The sequence below is a fragment of the Aquarana catesbeiana genome, linkage group LG12 (genome assembly GCF_042186555.1).
Source record: "Aquarana catesbeiana isolate 2022-GZ linkage group LG12, ASM4218655v1, whole genome shotgun sequence".
Classification (NCBI taxonomy): Eukaryota; Metazoa; Chordata; class Amphibia; order Anura; family Ranidae; genus Aquarana; species Aquarana catesbeiana.
Window position 1 is genome coordinate 197,367,529 of NC_133335.1, and position 20,217 is coordinate 197,387,745.

A 20,217-nucleotide genomic window follows, 5' to 3' on the forward strand; every position below is an offset into this window, starting at 1 on the left:
ACCTGCGAGTGCCATTCTGAGCGCTCGCAGGTCACTCAGCTGTGTTAGAAAAGCGAATGAAAATTTGCTTTCCCAACACTAAACCGCCTCCCCGCCAATCAGGTGCTCGGGTCTGTCACCTGTCACCTGATTGGCTGAAACGACAGGCGCCGCTATTGGACACCTATTAGGAGGAGAGGATGGGAGATGAGGATGGCAGGAGACTCACGAAGGACCCCGCTTGTCGCTGTCACTCGCTGCCCCACCAAGACAGGGTGAGTGCCAGGCAGACGGCGAGCAGGCGGAGGTCACACTGGGGGCATTCAAGGACACACTGGCAGCATTTAATGGGCACACTGGCAGCATATGATGGGCACACTGGCAGCGTTTGATGGAACAGTGGCAGCGTTTGAGGGCACAGTGGCAGCATTTGATGGCACAGTGGCAGCGTTTGATGGGCACAGTGGCAGCGTTTGATGGGCACAGTGGCAGTGTTTGGGCACAGTGGCAGCATTTGATCACAGTGACAACATTTGAGGGCACAGTGGCAGCGTTTGATGGGCACAGTGGCAGCGTTTGATGGGCACAGTTGCAGCGTTTGATGGGCACAGTTGCAGCGTTTGATGGGCACAGTGGCTGCGTTTGATGGACACAGTGGCAGCGTTTGAGGGCACAGTTGGCAGAGTTTGATGGGCACAGTGGCTGCAATTGATTCGTTTTTTTTTTTTTTTTTAATTTGCGCCCCCCCCAAAAAATTTTGAGCACCATCCGCCACTGCCATCATCCAATCATGTGTTTTTTGCGGGTGATTGGGTATTCTTTGCAAAATGAATTTTCATCACTTTCACTTAGCAAAGGGACAATTCCCTTGCAAAGTAATAATTCTATTGCAAAGTGTTAATTCCCTTGCAAAGACAACAGTCTGTTTGCCTTTAGTAAATCCACCCCCAGTGTGTCTATAGACTTGATCATTCCCAAGTCTTGTTATGGAGTATTAGTCATTTCATGTTTATGGTTTGCCCTGGGAAGCCTACTTCAAAGGAAACACGTGCTGGAAACAGTAAGATGCTTGAGACCACTCTGGAGGGGTCACATGGGGGGGTCACAGACAGTAATACAGGACCTCAACCAAAAAAAAAAAAAATTTTCCTGGGCAGAGTAAGTTCTGTTTTAAAAAGAAACATATCCGTATAAAATAAGAAAGGAAAAATAGTCAAGTCGTTTTCCATTAAAACTGGCCCAGTGCCTACTTGCAGAATGCCTTCTTTTCCAACCTTACAATCATTGTGTTCTCTTAAATACCCTGCCAAATACATACCTGTAATGGTTGTGAACTTCATCTTCTGTGCCCACTATAGCCTCATGTACCAATGATATCATGAAAGGGAGGTGGCACAGTACAGGATCATGCAAGAAGAGGAGGAGTCTTAGCTAGGAAGAGTATGAGAATCCAATCATGGGATTCCTTAAAAAGGGATTCAAGGCCAATTTGTGGAATCAGATTAAAGCATATATGCAGTATTTACTGGAAAGCATTAAAGTGTTAATAAACCCACAACAGTAAAATCAGTCTGTATATGCAGTAAAGCATGCTTGTTATAGTCACTGCGGAACCTCAGGGGTTAATCCTGCGCATTGTGTAAAAAGGCTGTTTCCATTTCTTCTCTGATCCTCCCCTTCTTTCACTATCCCCAATCCATTTCCTGATAGTACAGAGGCTTGGGGGCACTCTGCACATGCTCAGTTTGGTGTGTATTGCTATAAAGTTTTTTTTTTCTTGCTTTTGATCAGCACAGGACCAATCAGCACCGTCCAGACAGAGGGTCAGGGGTCATGCAGCCCCATAGGACAGTCTGAGTAGAATGACAACTCCTCCTACAAGGATGAGAAAAGGTTTTTAGCAGTTTATATTTACTAAAACGATTGCATTTCCATGTTCTGTGTACAGTGGGAGACCAGATATAGTGTATGCAGGGTCCTGGGTTTAGTAACACTTTAACTGAGTAAATAGATTGAAGCTCTGTTGACTTCCATCATCCAATCATGTGCATGGAGAAAATAGTTTTTTTTGTTTGTTTTGTTTTTTGCAGGTGATTGGGTATTCTTTGCAAAATGAATTTTCACCAATTTCTCTTAGCAAAGGGACAGTTCCCTTGCAAGGTAATAATTCCATTGCAAAGTGATAATTCCCTTGCAAAGTCACCAGTCTGTTTGCCTTTAGTAAATCAACCCCAGTGTGTCTATAGACTTGATCATTCCCCAGTTTTGTTATGGAGTATTAGTCATTTCACCGCCTGCTTCAAACGAAACGCGTGTTGGAAACAGTAAGAGATGCTTGAGACCACTCTGACAGGGTCACAGACAGTAATACAGACCCTCAACCAAACAGAACTCTGCCAAGAAAAAAAAAACAAAAAAAAATTTTGTTTTAAAAAATAAACATATCTGTGTAAGCCTCGGTTCACACCAGAGGCGGCACGACTTGCAGGTCGCCTCACCGAGGCGACCTGCACACGACTGCCCGGGCGACTTGCAAAACGACTTCTGTATAGAAGTCTATGCAAGTCGCCCCAAGTCGCCCCCGAAGTCGTACAGGAACCTTTTTCTAAGTCGGAGCGACTTGCGTCGCTCCCCTTAGAACGGTTCCATAGCACAGAACGGGAGGCGACTTGTCAGGCGACTAGGTCGCCTGACAAGTCGTCCCTGTGTGAACCGAGCCTAAAACAAGAAAGGAACAATAGTCAACTCATTTTCCAAAAAAACTGACCCAATGCTTACTTGTAGAATGTCTTCTTTTCCAACCTTACAATCATTGTGTGCTCTCAAAGAGGAGCTCCAGGCTTCTTCTGAAAAAATTAAGTCAGCAGCTTCAAATACTGTAGCTTCTGACTTTTAGGCTCCATGCACCCTGGACGTTAAAATAATGTTATAAAAACACCAGTAGCTTTGCAGTGAGTCTTTCAACGTTTTTTAATGTTTTTGCAAAAGCGTTTATTAGCATTTTTTAGCATTGTTCCGCGTTATCGGTTTTTTTTTTCTCAAGAAAATGTATTTACTGTATTTATTGGCGTATAACACTCACTTTTTCACCATGAAAATTGGGTGCAAATAGTGTGTGCGTGTTATACGCCAATACTTCAGTTTTAGCTGCCTCGGAGGGGACAGGGAGGGGGGGCAGGACGAGCGCCGTCAGATTACATACAGTGAGAATCTCCAGTTTACTTGGCGGCCTCTGTAATAGGAAGTCCCGTCTCCTGGGCAGCCATTGGACCACTGTTCTGTCTATCATAGGAGATTCTCACTGTATGTAATCTGTCTGCGCTCGTCCCGCCCCCCTCCCTGTCCCCTCTGGGCTGCAGATGGGCATCGATCAGGCTGCACTGATGGCAATGGTGAGGCTGCATTGATGTGGACTAATGAGGCTGCATTGATGGCACTTGTGAGGCTGCAGATGGGCATTGATCAGGCTGCACTGATGGCAATGGTGCGGCTGCAGATGGGCACTGACCCTTACTTTACTTCAAAGCTCCTTATTTAAAATTTAAGTTTTTTATCTGAAACTTCCATCTTAAAATGAATGTGCGTGTTATACACCTGTGCGTGTTATACGCCGATAAATACGGGTAATTTTTTTTTTCAATGGATCAAAAACTTTAAAAACACTGGTGAGCCACATTTTTGAGCGTTTATCGACGTTTAATGTTTTTTAAGCGTTTTTTGTGGTCAGAAAAACAGCTCCTGAATGCGATTTTAGGGCAATCAGACAGCAGCCCATAAACTCCACTGCTGATAAATGTCCAAAAAATGTCTATATGTGCATGGACACATAGGATGACATAGAGGGAAATTTATGGGCTGTTAAAAAAAAAACGCCCAAACTCCCCAAAACAGCCATTTATGAGTTACAGTGCGCATGGGACGTTAATAGTAGAACACTTACCTGTCCAGGAATCCAGCGGTGTCCTCACCCGAGCCGATTTTTCAGTTGGCTATCCGGTGCTGCCGCCACCATCCCCACTAAGGAAAACCGTCAGGGGAGCCTTGCGGCTTCAATGCCCGTTCTCTGCTGCGCTCTGTGAATGGGCCGGCTGCAGGGGAAGGAGGAGGGGTGCCAAACTCAGCCGGAAATGGGAGCAGGTACCTGTCAAAACCAGGTACTCGCCCCCCCCCCCCATCCAAAAGGTGCCAAATGTAGCAGCGGAGGGGGGAGGAGGCAGACAACTGGAGCTTCCCCCTTTGGATGGAGCTCAACTTTAAATACCCTGCCAAATAAATACCTGTAATGGTTATGAACTTCATCTTCTGACTTGCCCTGAATGTAAACCCTTTGAAATGCCCTCGGCCTGTGCCCACTATAGCCTCACACACCAATTATATCATGAGAGGGAGGTTGCACAGTACAGGATCATGCAAGAAGAGGAGGAGTCTTAGCTAGGAGGAGTATGAGAATCTAATCATGGGATTCTTTAACCGCTTGCCGACCAGCGCATGACGATATATACGTTGGCACAATGGCATGGCTGCGCAAATGGGCGTACAGGTACGTCCCCTTTAAGAAGCGGCATTGTGGGTGCGTGCACGCCACCGGCGAGGCACACACGTGCCCGCCACGTGCTCAGTGACCGCGCCCGTGGGACCCCCGGACTCGATGTCTGTTGGTGTCCCACGATCATGTCGCGAAGCGGCAGAACGGGGTAAACAAGGCATTTCCCTGTTCTGCCTAGTGACATGACAGAGATCCACTGCTCCCTGGAGCAGTGATCGCTGTCATGTCCTAGGTAGCCCATCCCCCCCACAATTAGAATAACTCCCTAGGACAAACTTAACCCCTTGATTGCCCCCTAGTGTTTAACCCCTTTCCTGCCCGTGCCATTTACACAGTAATCGGTGCCTTTTTATAGCACTAATCGCTGTATAAATGACAATGGTCCCAAGTGTCAAAAGTGTCCGATGTGTCCGCCATAATGTTGCAGTTACGATAAAAATCTCAGATTGCCACCATTACTAATAATAAAAAAATAATAATAAAAATGCCATAAATCTATCCCCTATTTTGTAGACACTATAACTTTTGCGCAAACCAATCAATATAGGCTTATTGTGATTTTTTTTTTTTTTTTTTACCAAAAATATGTAGAAGAATACATATCAGCCTAAACTGAGGAAAAAAATAGTTTTTTTTATCTATTTTTTGGGGATATTTATTATAGCAAAAATTTAAAAATATTGTTTTTTTTTTTTCAAAATTGTCGCTCTTTTTTGTTTATAGCGCAAAAAATAAAAACCGCAGAGGTGATCAAATACCATGTATGTGGGGGGAAAAAAAAGGACGTCAATTTTGTTTTGGGTGCAACGCCGCATGACCGCGCAATTGTCAGTTAAAACAACACAGTGCAGTATCGCAAAAAGTGCTCTGGTCAGGAAGGGGGTAAAATCTTCCGGGGCTGAAGTGGTTGAACAGGGATTCAAGGCCAATTTGCAGACTTTCAGATGAAACCGTATAGGCAGAATTTACCGGAAAACTTTAACAGTTCATTGAGTGATTTTGCTTGTTGTTTCAAGTTGCCCTTTAGTTATCTCCGCTACTTCTTTTAAAGCTAATTGATATGTCCCCTTGACTGTAATGCATCCCTTGGGAACAACGAAATCAACAATATCATTTATAAATTGTTCCAGAGATATTGTAGGGATTGCTGCAAAATACAACAGTTTTGTGTGTTTATTGTTCCCTCTTTATCGGTTATGCTTTCGCTACCAAAAACGAAATAAAGGCTACATTTCTACCATGGGCTAGTAGACTCCATTGTGTTTGTTTGCCTGTCTGTTCACTAGAAGGGTTAATGGCAGAGGTTACAAAAACCAAAGGAGGTGCTAACAACACGTTAATGACGCGCGTTTGTGTTCCCCAACATGTTTTGAGTTTGCCAAGCACTTAGAAAAGCGTCATCAGAGTAAACATAGACTGGATGAGTTTGGTAGAGTGACCGCAGCTCACCCTGCCTGCCGGGATGTGTTTATCTCCCAGAACCATCCACAAGTGGTGGTCAGCGCTTGTTCTCTCCACTAATTAAAAAATAACAAAGTACCCACTTGGCTCTCACAAGTGTTTTTGTTTTAGTCCCAAAATCTAATTTACACTGTATTTTTCCAACAGAAATCTGCAAAGGATAATATATGAGCTGTCACATGTTTTTTTTCACAATGTCCCCTGCGTTATTATCATGTTACTAGTGACAGCATTCATTAAACCAGTGTTGTATGGCGTTTTTTTTTTTTTCTGTTAGAGATGATAAGTTATGCTAACTAGTGTTATTCAAATGCTAATATCAATTTTGGTATTGGAAGTCAAAACTGAGATTTAAAAGAGAAGTGCAGGTTTTGAAAAAACCAAACATCCATACTAACCTAGCAGGATGCAGCATTGATTCGGCGCTGCATCTGTCCCCTGCCACCTTTACACTGAGAACAGAGAAAAGACCGCCGATAGCTCAGTTCCTGGTCTTCAGTAAGCAGAGAGCTGGAGACTTTCGGTCACCGGCTCTCTGCTCTGCCCCTCCAGCGCTCACAGGAGTGCTGGGCTGTGGAGGAGGCAAAAGCGGCTGGCTCAGGCTCTGCTGAGATGTTGAGCCAGCAGCTGGTCAGACATCTGGGTGAATCCCAATATTAAAGCGGGGGTTCACCCACACCGCCAAAAAAAAAAAATATTAAAAGCCAGCAGCTACAAATACTGCAGCTGCTGACTTTTAATACATGGCCACTTACCTGTCCCAGGGTCCAGCGATGTCGGCAGGGGACGCCGAGAACCCGCTCGGTTCTCGGCAGCTGCCGCCGCCATCCTAGGTGAGGGAATCAGGAAGTGAAGCGTTGAGGCTTCACTTCCTGATTCCCTACTGCGCATGCGTGAGTCGCGCTGCGCGTCCCAAATGGTCCCCGCTCTCTCCTGGGAGCTGTGTGTTCCCAGCAGACAGCGCAGTGGGGACGGGAAGAGGCATAGATTCCCATGGGAGTCTATTCCGGAAGTGGGTGCAAATACCTGTCTTAGACAGGTATCTGCACCCCCCTCCCCCCTGAAAGGTGCCAAATGTGACACCGGAGGGGGGGAGGGTTCCGAAAAGCGGAAGTTCCATTTTTGTGTGGAACTCCGCTTTAAAATAGGGATCCTTCCTCTAGTAGCCCCAACCTTGGTCCTCTAATAGCCCCGACCTGCCAAGTTTTAGAACTTCCCTTAGGTGAAATGGCGGTTATTAACACCGAGCCATTGATATAGATTTGAAGTGGATGTGTATGGTGAAGGAAATGCTGAAAACATGGCCTTTTGAGGGCCTCTGGGGTAGAGCTCTTGCCCACACAGCTATATTTAAACTGGAATCTCTAACTCAGTGAGGCATGCTTGGACTTGTAGTTGAAGCTGATTGGATGCATGGCTAGTTGTTGTTTCTTTTCTTGCAGAAAAAAAAAAATAGGGATCCTTCCAGACTCTGGACTGGTTGAGTGACAGCGGGCTTTAGCTTAATACGAGTCATAGGAGTGCAGAATGAAGTGCACTCCTTTGACCTACAGGAGAAGTAGGGTCAAAAGAGCTTCATCATTCTTCAATGAGGTACAGTAATATTCATACAGCTTGCTGTGCAACTACTTACATTTTTCACCAAACATCTGGATTTGTCCTAGTGTAGACCGTGCTCCTTGTTTGCCAGCTCTGCAGGGTAGCAGACTTTACCATAGTACAAAAGCAGTAGAGAACAGGGAAACAACTTATGCCCCGTACACACGATCGGACTTTCCGACAACAAAACCGTGGAATTTTGTTCGAAGGTTGTTGGCTCCAACTTGTCTTGCATACACACGGTCACACAAATGTTGGCCAACAATTACGAACATGGGAACGTAGTGACGCACAAGACATACGACGAGCCGAGAAAAAGGAAGTTCAATAGCCAGAGCGGCTCCTTCTGCTTGATTCCGGGCATGCGTGAACTTTTGTGCGTCGGACTTGTGTACACACGATTTTCACACGAAAATTCCAACAAAAAAAGTTTTGTTGGTGGAAGATTTGAGAACCTGCTAGCCAAAATTTGTTGTTCGATGGAGCATACACACAGTCGATTTTTCAGCCAACAAGCTCACAACCAACATTTGTTGTCGGAAAATCCGATCGTGTGTACGGGGCATTAGTATCATAAGCGTGAAAGCTAATGGGAATGCAATAAGTTGGTCAGGTTCCCAATAAGCAAATCTGTATGTTATGGGCATTATTCCTCCCCTGTTACCAATGATGGAGATTATTTATTCAATTTACACCAATAAAGAGGCACAATTCCTCCTACTACCACCCACAGGCATTATGTCATTGTTTTACTCCCACTGACCACCAAGCCTGAGGCATTATGTACTCTGGTGCTGGGACATTTTCTTTCCCCATTGGCCACAGTCTGGCCCCCCTAAACTCTGAAGGACATAAAACTGGCCCCTTGATTGGAGACCCCTGATATAGAACAAAGCAACAGACTCGTGTTAATGGCTGCCTCACCAGCTGCACATAACTTCCCTTTTGCTTATACATACCATAACCATAAAGAATTTCCATGGGATTTTAAAGATACTAATTGTCAGCCACACATTTAATAAAATAAAATGTTTTATTAACCCAATCTTAAAACTTCCTAAAAAAATAAATAAAAGGGCTGTTACATTCCTTAGTATCATAAGCCGGCCATAGATGGTTCAAACCATGTAGGGACAGGCTGAACGTACCCAAGTTGATCGATCAACTTGGGTACAACCAACCTGCCAGATTTTACACACGATTATCGCTAGCGGCTGTCTTAGCCTCTAGCAATGATCACTGTGTTCTCCCAAGTGGAGAGCCCCCCCCCCCCCCAGGAAGACCACAATAACTCTGCAGGAGGGATTCCGCTGTAAGCACTGTCTGTGTTGATGGTGGATTTGTGGTTGTAGGAAAGAAATTTGCTCTGTCTATGACCAGTCATTGGGGGTTATTTACGAATGGCAAATCCACTTTTCACTACAAGTGCAAGCTACAAGTGCACAGTGCACTTGAATTTGCACTGAAAGTGCACTTGGAAGTGCAGTCGCTGTAGATCCGAGGGGGACATTCAAGGAAAATAAAAAACAGCATTTTAGCTTGCACATGATTGGATAATAAAATCAGCAGAGCTTCCACTCATTTCAGATCTACCCCTCAGATTTACAGTGACTGCACTTCCAAGTGCACTTCTAGTGCATCTTCAAGTGCACATTGCACTTGTAGTTTGCACTTGTAGTGCAAAGTGGATTTGCCTTTCGTAAATAACCCCCATAGTGCTACAAGCGATATGATGTACATAACATGGGTTACACATATATCCACTCTGTATTTGTCATATTTCATATGTTAACATCAACGAAATGAGACTTATCAGTGAGATTAGAGATCATTATATCTGTGCTAAAACTTTATAAATGGAGTCTATGGTCATGGCATTCCTCCCTCAATATCTGCCTGCAACTATGTGGAACGCAGGCTGCAGTAAATTACATAAAACTCAGATTGGACTTTGAGTTTACCACAGTTGCAATGTTTCCTAGATAGAATTAATGGATCACTTATTATTTCACTTGTCAGTTGCATTTGCTCTTTTAGGCCAATGTGTTGCAACTGCTGATGTAACAGCGGTCAGAATTGTTGACTCCAAAGGCTGGATCTTTGTGTTTGTTTGAGTCCACTGTCTTTGTGGGGTTTGTAGTATCCTACCTTTGAATGGCTTTCATTCAAGCGTTCAATGTTTCTCTCAGTTTTTAAAGACATACAGGGGTCCTTAGAGAATAAAATACTACTAGTTCCAATTTTTTATGCTACATGTTTTTAGCACAGCTAAAGTTAATTTTAGAGCACTCAAACACAATACATTTCCCAATTTTTTTGGTAAAATATAAAAAGGTTATGTTGTGTAGTAAATAGATACCCAACATGTCAAACCTTAAAATTGCATGCACCTGTGAAATGACAATAAACATTGATACCCTATATTTTCCCATAGGTGACTCTTTAAAAGACCCTACAGGTCATCATTTTAGAGTTATCCAGGAGCTCTGTGCCACAATTATTGCTCCCACTCTGGCGTGCGCAGTGATATGTAGCACGTGTAGGGCAATCACCATGTTCAGGGGCACCTATGCCATGGGCATAGGTGCCCCTGACACGTGCATTTACATTTATATGTACATGTACAGTGCCTTGAAAAATAATTCATAACCCTTGAAATTTTCCATATTTTGTCATGTTACTACCAAAAACGTAAATGTATTGGGATTTTATATGATAGACCAATACAAAGTGGCACATAATTGTGAAGTGAAAGGAAAATGATATGGTTCTCAAATTTTTTTACACTTAAATATCTGAAAAGTGTGGCGTGCATTTGTATTCAGCCCTCTTGACTCTGATACCCCTAACTAAAATCTAATGGAACCAATTGCCTTCAGAAGTCACCTAATTAGTAAATAGAGTCCACCTGTGTGTAAGTTAATCTCAGTAAAAATACAGCTGTTCTGTGAAACCCTCAAAGGTTTGTTAGAGAACCTTAGTGAACAAACAGCATCAAGAAAGCCAGGGAACACACCAGACAGGTCAGGGATCAAGTTGCAGAGAAGTTTTTTTTTTTTTTTTTTCAAAAGATTTTATTGAAATTTTACAGGTTAACATGTAATGTTTGCCATACATCGTATCGAAATAAACAATCAATGGGCAATATGCACATATTGATCAGCAGAGTATGAACATGAGCAAATATAGGCATATGTAGTCATGCATGAGGTTCAACAGTATAATAAGGTAGGTATCACCGCCTACAGCTATGGATGCAGGTTCAGAGAGGGCGGGTGTGGTTCGCGGAGCAAGGTCAAACCGCGTTATAAGCAATCCCATTCCCGCTCACCCCCGACGGGATCTTAGCTGTGAACGAGAACGGGATATCTGATAAGACATATGTAGTATGTAATATAGCGGCATGGCGACTGAAATTTAGAACTTGTACAAAGAAGTGAAGTCGTCCAAAGTGTAGGGCGGACCGAGGGTGAGTCGGTCGCTCAGAGGGGGACTATATAAGGCCGATATTGAGTGAAGGCATATGTGATATGCATGGATACGGCAAGCTTTAGGTTTCCTGAAAATATCAGGTCTGTGTCATTAGTGGGGGGAGGTATGGGGAGAGGGGGGACAGGAGGGGCAGGTGCGTTAACAATGGTGGACACAAGTGAACATGTCGCGTGGGCTCCTCAGGGAGTCTGAGGGAGTGGTTGGGTCAAGGCCTGTCGCGATTGTGAGCTTCTATACTGAGTCCAACAGGTCCAAGTGGCCTGAAATTTGGTAGGAGTATCCGTTGCTTGGGAAATGAGTTGCTCCATTTCCGCTATTCGGTCTACCCTGCGAGTCCAGTCTTGAACTGTGGGGGGGGAGGGGTTTCTCCAACGTGCAGGGATGCAGAGGTTGGCTGCATTGATCAGATGAATAGTTAGGGTTTTTTTGTATGAGGTGGGGGACCCTTGTCTGTGGTGCAGTAAATATCTGGCGGGGGAGAAGTCTGGAGTATATGTGGTGATTTGGGAAATTAGTTCATGGACGGTTGACCAGAAGGGTTGGATAAGGGGGCATTCCCACCAGATGTGAAGTAGAGTACCTCTAGCGTTATTACATCTCCAGCAGATAGAGGGGACAGAAGGGTGAAAGTGGTGTATTTTGTCGGGGGTCCGGTACCATTTCGAGAAAATTTTGTATCTGTTCTCCTGCGTCGTGACATTAATGGACCCCTTGTGCATGAGGGTAAATATGTGTTCCCACTCTGTGGGGGTGAGATCTAGGGCTAGGTCCTTTTCCCATTGTTGTGTAAGGGTGTCATCTTTGATCTTGTGGCCTGTGAACAGTAGGGCATAAATTGAGGAAATGAGATGGCCTTGCGGTTCCGTTGAGGAACAAAGAAATTCAAACGGCGTGAGATCTCTGTGCCAGTGAGAGTGTTGGATGGAGGGTTGGAGGAAATGTCTTATTTGCAAGTATTTGTAAAAGGGTATGTCGTAGTTAGGTAGAGTGGTTACAAGTGCAGGGAAAGAGAGAAAAGACCCATGTAGGAAGAATTTCTGTGCTCTAGCTGGAGAACTGAGGGTATCCGGGGTAGGATCTTTTAGGAAAAGACCCGGGGGAAAGGCTGGATTATCGTCCAGAGGGGTCATGGGGCCTGGTGAGGGTGTGAGGGCTAGTATTTTGCATGCTCTTTTGAACAATGAAAGTGTGGTCCCGATGAGGGGGTGAGTAGTGAATTCCTTGGGAACATTGGTATGGGTCATCCACGGTGTGTTGGCTAAGGGCAGGTGTGCGAACGATGCTTCTAGTGCAATCCAGTCCTTGGAGGGACGATGTATATGCCAATCCACCAGTCTTGTCAGGTGGCAGGCCCAGTGATATTTACGGAGATCTGGGAGACCCAGACCCCCCAATCTTTTAGGGAGAACAAGTCTGTCCCAGCCAATACGCGGAGTTTTGGAGGCCCACACAAAGGTTCGAGAAAGCAGTTTATAGGAGGCAAAGAAGGAAGCAGGTAGCGAGATCGGGAGGGCTTGAAGGAGGTAGAGGATTCTGGGTAGAATGTTCATTTTTAATATTGCTATTCTACCCAACCAGGAAAAGGAACCTAGATTCCATTTCTGCAGGTCGCCTTGGATGGAGCGGAGTAAGGGGAGGAAATTTTTGGCGTAGAGGTCTTTTAGGTCAGTAGTGATTTTGATCCCTAGATATAGTATTTCGGATTTCTCCCAAACGAATGGGAAATTACTACGACAGAGCTTCACCGTCTCTCTTGGTAAAGTGATATTAAGAGCTTTGGATTTACTAAAATTAATTTGGAGATTGGATAAAGTCTTGAAAAGGGTAAAGTCCGCTAGAAGGTTAGGTATAGTCGTGATAGGGTCTGTCAAGAAGAGTAGAATGTCGTCAGCGTATGCTGCTAGCTTATATTGTTTTTGTTGGATGTTAATTCCCTTGATAGCCGAATTTGCTCTTATTTTACGGAGTAGGGGTTCTAACGTCAGAATGAAAATAAGGGGTGACAGAGGGCACCCCTGTCGCGTCCCATTAGATATAGAGAAGGCGTCCGACAAGCCACCATTGATCCGGAGTCTAGCGGTCGGGGAGGCATATAGTGTTAAAATCATGCTTAGCATGCGCGGTGGTAAGCCCGCTGCCTGTAAAGTAGCCTCCATGTAGTCCCAAGCGACCCGGTCGAACGCCTTCTTGCAGAGAAGTTTAAAGCAGGGTCAGGTTATAAAAAAATATCCCCAAGCTTTGAACATCTCACGGAGCACTGTTCAATCCATCATCCGAAAATAGAAAGAGTATGGCACAACTGCAAACCTACCAAGGTGAACAAGCACGGTTCTTTTTGTGTGAAACGCGTCAACTGATCATCATTGCAATTTTGTCTGGCTCATGACAATAAAGAAATTTCGACAGCATCTTTTGGATTCAAGTGTGCGATCAATCTTTTCTTCTCTTCTTGATATTGCCTATGGGATTAGCACCTTGCATCGGGTGTGTCCATTTTTTGCCTGAAGCGATGTGTGCACCCTTATTCTGTTTCCTGCAAACCTACCAAGACACGGCCGTCCACCTAAACTAACATGCAAGGAGAGCATTAATCATAGAAGCAACCAAGAGGTCCATGGTAACTCTGGAGGAGCTGCAGAGATCCAAAGCTCAGATGGGAGAATCTGTCCACAGGCCAACTATTAGTCGTGCACTCCACAAATCTGGCCTTTATGGAGACCAAAATTTAACTTTTTGGCCTAAATGCAAAACGCTATGCTGTGGCGGAAAACTATCACTGCACATCACCCTGAACACACCATCACCACCGTGAAACATGGTGGTGGCAGCATCATGTTGTGGGGATGCTTTTCTTCAGCAGGCATAGGGAAGCTGGTCAGAGTTGATGGGAAGACGTATGGAGCAAAGCTGGTAGAGACATCCCCCAAAAGACTTGTAGCTGTAATTGCAGTGAAAGGTGGTTCTACAAAGTATTGACTCAGGGGGGCGCCATACAAATGCACGCCACACTTTTCACATATTTATTTGTAAAAAAAATTTGAAAACCATTTATCATTTTCCTTCCACTTCACAATTATGTGCCACTTTGTGTTGGTCTATCACATAAAATCCCAATAAAATACATTTGTTTTTGGTTGTAACAAAATGTGGAAAATTTCAAGGGGTATGAATACTTTTTCAAGGCACTGTATATTGGGGGGGCTCATAATATTTTTTTGGAGATGTGAAGTGATTGGGTGTAATCTTGCTTTAATCTATTACAGTTTTTTTTTTTTACAATTTTAAAAAGGTCCCTTGTGAATTGATGATTTACTGGTGACAGGTGCTCTTTTATAAGACTCCAGAGATCTAGAAGGCACCTGATGTCTCACCTGTCCTCCAATGAGGCTGATAAAATGCAGATTGCAATCCTTTAGCTTCCATACAGGCTGAGGAAAGCGAAAGGTGGATCCAGAAGTGACGTTTTACACATCGCTTCCAGGTCAGCAAGAAGGGGAGGAGAGCAGATGGGTGTCCACTCGGCGTCCTCCCCTCTACCCGGCACCCATCATGCCAGTCCTGGGTGCCCTCAAGGGCATGAGGAGCCCGTAAAACATGGCACGGTGTGTCGGGGGGGGGGGGGGGGGTTTGCTGTCCATTAGGGTGTTTGGAAGCAATTTGCCAGATGCTTAGCCACCAGATCGCTTCCATATGACAGCCAGCTTGTCAGACTTCTGCAGCAGCTAGGAGTGTATGTTATCCCCCCGCTGCTCTGATGTAGTTTAAGCCAAACTCCAGTTTTCTGTCACTTTAAGAGCTCATGCACAGATGGTTAAAAACCACTGCTTTTACAGGCGTCCAACATTTTTTTTTTTTTCAGCCCGTAAAAGCACCTCTGTGTTGGCCTACTGTATGTGTCCATGCACACTTACATAGTTAGTCTGGTTAAAAAAAGACACAAGTCCATTTAATTCAACCAATAAAAAGGGGAAAACAAAAGAAAACAAAAACATGTTTACAATCTTATATACACAATCCTATACCCACAGTTGATCCAGAGGAAGGCAAAAAAAACATTAGCAAAGCATTCTCCAATTTGCTCCAGCAGGAGAAAAAATTCCTTCCTGATCCCCCGAGAGGCAATCAGATGTTACCTGGATAAACGTTACCTATAAATGTATGTACCCAGTTATATTATGTACACCTAGGAATGAATCCAGGCCTTTTTTAAAGCAATCTACTGAGCTGGACAGAACCAGCTATTGAGGGAGTCTATTCAGTTTTCCTCTAGACGTAAAGAGTGCCCCCTTGTCCTCTGTGATGACCTTAAAGTTAATGACTCAACACCAAGCTCACTATATGGACCACTTATGTATTTATACATGTTGATCATATCCCTCCTAAAGGGGTTGTAAACCCTCAAGGTTTTTCACCTTAATGCATTCTATGCATTAAGGTAAAAAACCTTTTGTAGTGCTGCAACCCCCCCAGAGCCCCCCTTTTACTTACTTGAATCCGATCGTTCCAGCGACGAGGATGAGCAGAGCAGCTTTTCTACATGAATACAAGGCTTCTTCTGATTGGCCTAGTTGGATAAGCTGGCGGATGATATGATCTCATAAGCCAATCAGAAGAAATCTTTCTGGGAACAGGGTGGGAAGTCCCTGTACCACTCTCAGCACACAACACTGTATACTGTATATCAGGGCCGTCTTAAATATTGACTGGACCCTGGGCAAACATCTTCTTGGGCCCCCTCTTCCATGCAATTTCCCTCTACACATGCTTTGAGATGTACTATAAAGAGCAGCTAGACTGAAAATCAGTTTACTGAATCAGATCAGGCAGCGATTGCAATTGGTTGCCAGAGGTTACAATGTATCATTACCGCTCACTGACTGGTTGCTAGAGGTTACAGCACACATTTTGGCTCACTGTTTATTTTCTACAGGTTACAACACAGGACTTCTGCTTGTTGATTGGTTGCTAGAGATTACTGTACATCAATACTGCCCACTGATTGATTGCTAGAGTTTATTGGACATCTATACCAATCACTAATCGGTTGCTAGAGGTTACTGCACATAATTACTGCTCACTGATATATACATATCCTTACCTCTCAATGATTGGTTGCAAGAGGTTAGTGCACAGCATTACTGCAGGTTACAGCACACCATCTCCTCACTGCCTGCACACCATGGACTGGGGAGGTGAAGGGACCCATCAATAGACAGAAAACTCTTCGGAATCTTAGGACTCCCGGTATCAGTGGCAATACTGGGGGGTTGATGGGATCAGTAACAGTGGTAGGGGGATGTTCGGAGGCAGTACACAGTGGCTAATTCTGAATCATGTAGAGCAAAGCTGAAAATCTTTGGCAAGTATATAGTGGAGGATTCTACCAAAGTAATGGGGAATTTTCAATGACCACCAATGTGAGGGGGGATTTACACTGACCATCAATGTGAGGGGGAATTTGCACTAACCACCATGTAACAGGGGATTTTACGCCACTCACCAATAGAAAATAGGGATTTCTACACTGACACGGATGTAATTAGAGCATTTACACAAACAACCAGTGTAAGGGGGAATATACAATGACCTCCATGTAAAGGGAATTTGCACTGACAACCATTGTCGAGGAGATTTGTACTGAGCACCAATGTAAGGTGACACTTCTACACCTACCACCAATGTCAAGGGGGATTTACACTGGCCACCAAGGTAAAGGGGATTTACACTGACCACCAGTGTGAGGCAATTCTGCACTTACCATCAATGTAAAGGGAAATGTACACTGATCACCAATGTTATGAAGAATTTATATTGACAACCAATTTAATGGGGGATTTTTCATCAACAGCCAATAAAGGGGGATTTCTACACTGGCCACCAATGTAAGGGGGATTTACACTCACCACCAATATAAAGGGGCTTCTACATGGACCACCAATGTAAGGGAGGATATAAAACTGGAAGATGGTAGATATGACCTCAGGAGGACATTATATACATATGAATGCCGCCTCTATTTACAGTATATACTGTTTATATAGCGCTCACAGTGGGTGCATCTGTTAGTGAAGGTAATAAATCGTTTGGACCAACTTGGTCCAAAAATGTATCTTAAAGTGACAGAGAGCTGGAGTTTGGTTTTAAAACAAATGTACCTGTAAGATTCACATGCAGAGAACGTGTGTCAAATGTCAGATTCTCTACTTTATATATATGTCCCATTGACTGACTTCTATCCAGAAAATTTACATTTTCAAAATATTTGTTTTCTAAAGGTTAGTGTGATCAAATTGATGATGAACTTCAGTCGTAGTGACAAGTACGTTTGAAACAACCTTTATTACCTTTATTTTACCTTCAAAATAATTGCCATCCTTCACAACACACGCTTGACAACATTCATAAAGCTTTTGGAAACTGTCAACAAAGGCCTCTTTAGGAATCGATCGCAAAACCACTGTCACACATTCTTGGATGATGCCATTGTTGTCAAAGAAGGCGATAAACATTGTCTTGACCTTAAACTTTTGCAGGCGACTCTTTTTGGGTTGCGGGGAAGAGAGTGAACACCATTCCATTGATTGCCGCTTAGATTCTGGATCAAAGTAGTAGCACCAGTTCTCATCACCTGTGACGATGGTTCACAGAAAGGATGGATCCTGGTCACACATGGTAATGAAATCTCCAGAGGTTTCTATCCGTTCTTCTTTCTGTTTATCTGTCAGCTTGTGTGGCACAAACCAGGAACAGATCTTCCTCTTATCCAAGTCTTCACAGGCGATGGTGAGCACCGTGTCCTTGCTGATACCCAATTCCTCTGCCATCAATCGTAGAGTCAGTCGCCAATCTCGTGCCAGCATTTGTCACATTCGCTCGATCATGTCTGGGGTTCTTCTTGTCAACGGCCAACTCAAACGTGGCTCATCCTCAGTCGTTTTCTTCCCGTCTTGAAAGCATTTGAACCAGTCCTAAACACATTTTCTGCATTTTCTCCTGTCCTGTACACTTGCACCAACATTTCATGAGTCTACGATGGCATTTTCCTCAATTTGTAGCAGAACTTGATGTTCACTCGTTGCTACATTGCACTGTGACCCTCCCGCTCATACTATATTCGACTGCCCGCAGTGGGTTTACTCTGACGGTCACATGTACTCCACACTAGGTGATGCTTCTTGATATGTCTCTGGATAGCCACGTGCATGCGCGCGCACCTGGCCCATGTTGGCGATATCGAGCCTTTCACCAAACTTTTTAGACACACCTCATATACGTATTCCAGGTAAGGGGCTTACCAGGTAGTGAGGCAAGGAAAATAAACAGGCGAAATTTGGAGCTTGTGCCTTCATAAACAATTTATTTTTCATCTTTTTTAATTTTTAGATATGATGAGTTTATTGTAAATAATTTAAATAGCTTTGAAAAACTTTGCTTCTGTCTTATAATTATATATAATCATACTAATCATCAGTGGTGGCTGGTGAGAACATTTTTTTGGGGGGGGCGCAAACTTCTCCAGGTTCTTACCTGGAAACAGAGCCTCCATCCTGGGCTTTCGTGGCTCCCGATACCCGGCGGCTTCTGTGTTCCTTCTTCAGCCTCCTGATTGGCCCGGGACTCAAAACCGGAAATGTGAGGCGAATTTTGATTAGCTAAAGTCAAAAGTGGGAGGGTTCCCGAGCACAATGTAAAACAAGACAATTAGAACCTTAGGCTCTAATCATGTGCTGGTTTAACATTGATGGACCTAATAGACTTCTAATAGTCAAGCGCCCCGCAATGCACTGCACACACATAGATCTATTTATTTTTAAATAAATCATAAAATGACTAGCATTTTTATAACTTTAAGATGTTAAAACATTTTAGTCATATTACCATTTATTTAAAAATAAATTGTTCTATTAATTGCTTTCCTATTGGTAAAAACTTTGGGGGGGTGCCCCTAATGGACCGACCGCCACTCCTCACAGGGACAGTGGCAAAAAAAAAAAATGCTTCCGGGGGTTACTCTAAAAATAAAAAATAAAGTATTTGCCTTCAGTTCTACTTTAATCAGGCATATACAGCAACCAATTGTATGATGCAATTATGCAAAGCAACCAATCAGAATTAGTTTACCAAAGTTGGAACAAGATGGCTTTTAATTGGCTACTTTGGATAATGCACATTGCTCCTTTCATTGTTTCATGCTACTATGGGTACTCAAGATCATTTCCTTCTCGCCATAATATCCATACACAAAGCTGTCATTGCCAAGTCTATCCATAGTATATGTTTTCGTTTGTGCTGCCAGTCGGTGAACAATACCCCGTAGAATGTAGATATCTGAGCAAGTACAGATAAACAAGCATGTTTACTTAGTGTACCCTTGGGACCTCTTAAGGGACCCCTGAGCAAAGCTGCTTACAACCCAGTACACAAATAAATATAATGTAGTGACATATTGTAGAGTACACATACAACACTGGAAGTCATTAAAACGTAATAATAAACAGGGATTGTAGCACACGTTGCATTTTAGAAACCAGCAGTGACTTTTTGGCCCAGAACTGGTCAGCTGAATAGTCTGGCCCAAGGTTGTACATGATTAGCTGTGATTCATAAATTGTACTGTTTTGACTACATTAACCACTTGCCGACCAGTTAACAAAGATATATTGCGTCAGGTTGGCAGCATTGCGCGAATCGCCGTACCTGTATGGCGGCTGGCGCAGTTGCGGGCAGGTGCTGCCGGAGGCACGCTCTCGCTGCAGGGGTTGGGCGGACTCGATGCCTGCCGGAGACCCGCTATTGCCTAGTACAGAGGCAGAACAGGGATCTGCCAGTGTAAACAAGGCGGATCCCCCTTCTGACAAGGGACGTGTCACAGATCTTCTGTTCCCAGTCATCAACAGTGTCATCCTAGTGTTAACCCCTTCCCTGACAGTGTAATTTTTACATTGATCAGTGCATTTTTATAGGACTAATCAATGTAATAATGTCACTGGTCCCCAAAAAGTGTAATTTGGGGTCAGATTTGTCCACCATAATGAGTCCCACTAAAAATCGCAGATCGCTGCCATTACTAGCAAAAACAATAAAATAAAAATAAAAGTCATTAAATCTATCCCATAGTTTGTAGACGCGATAACTTTTGC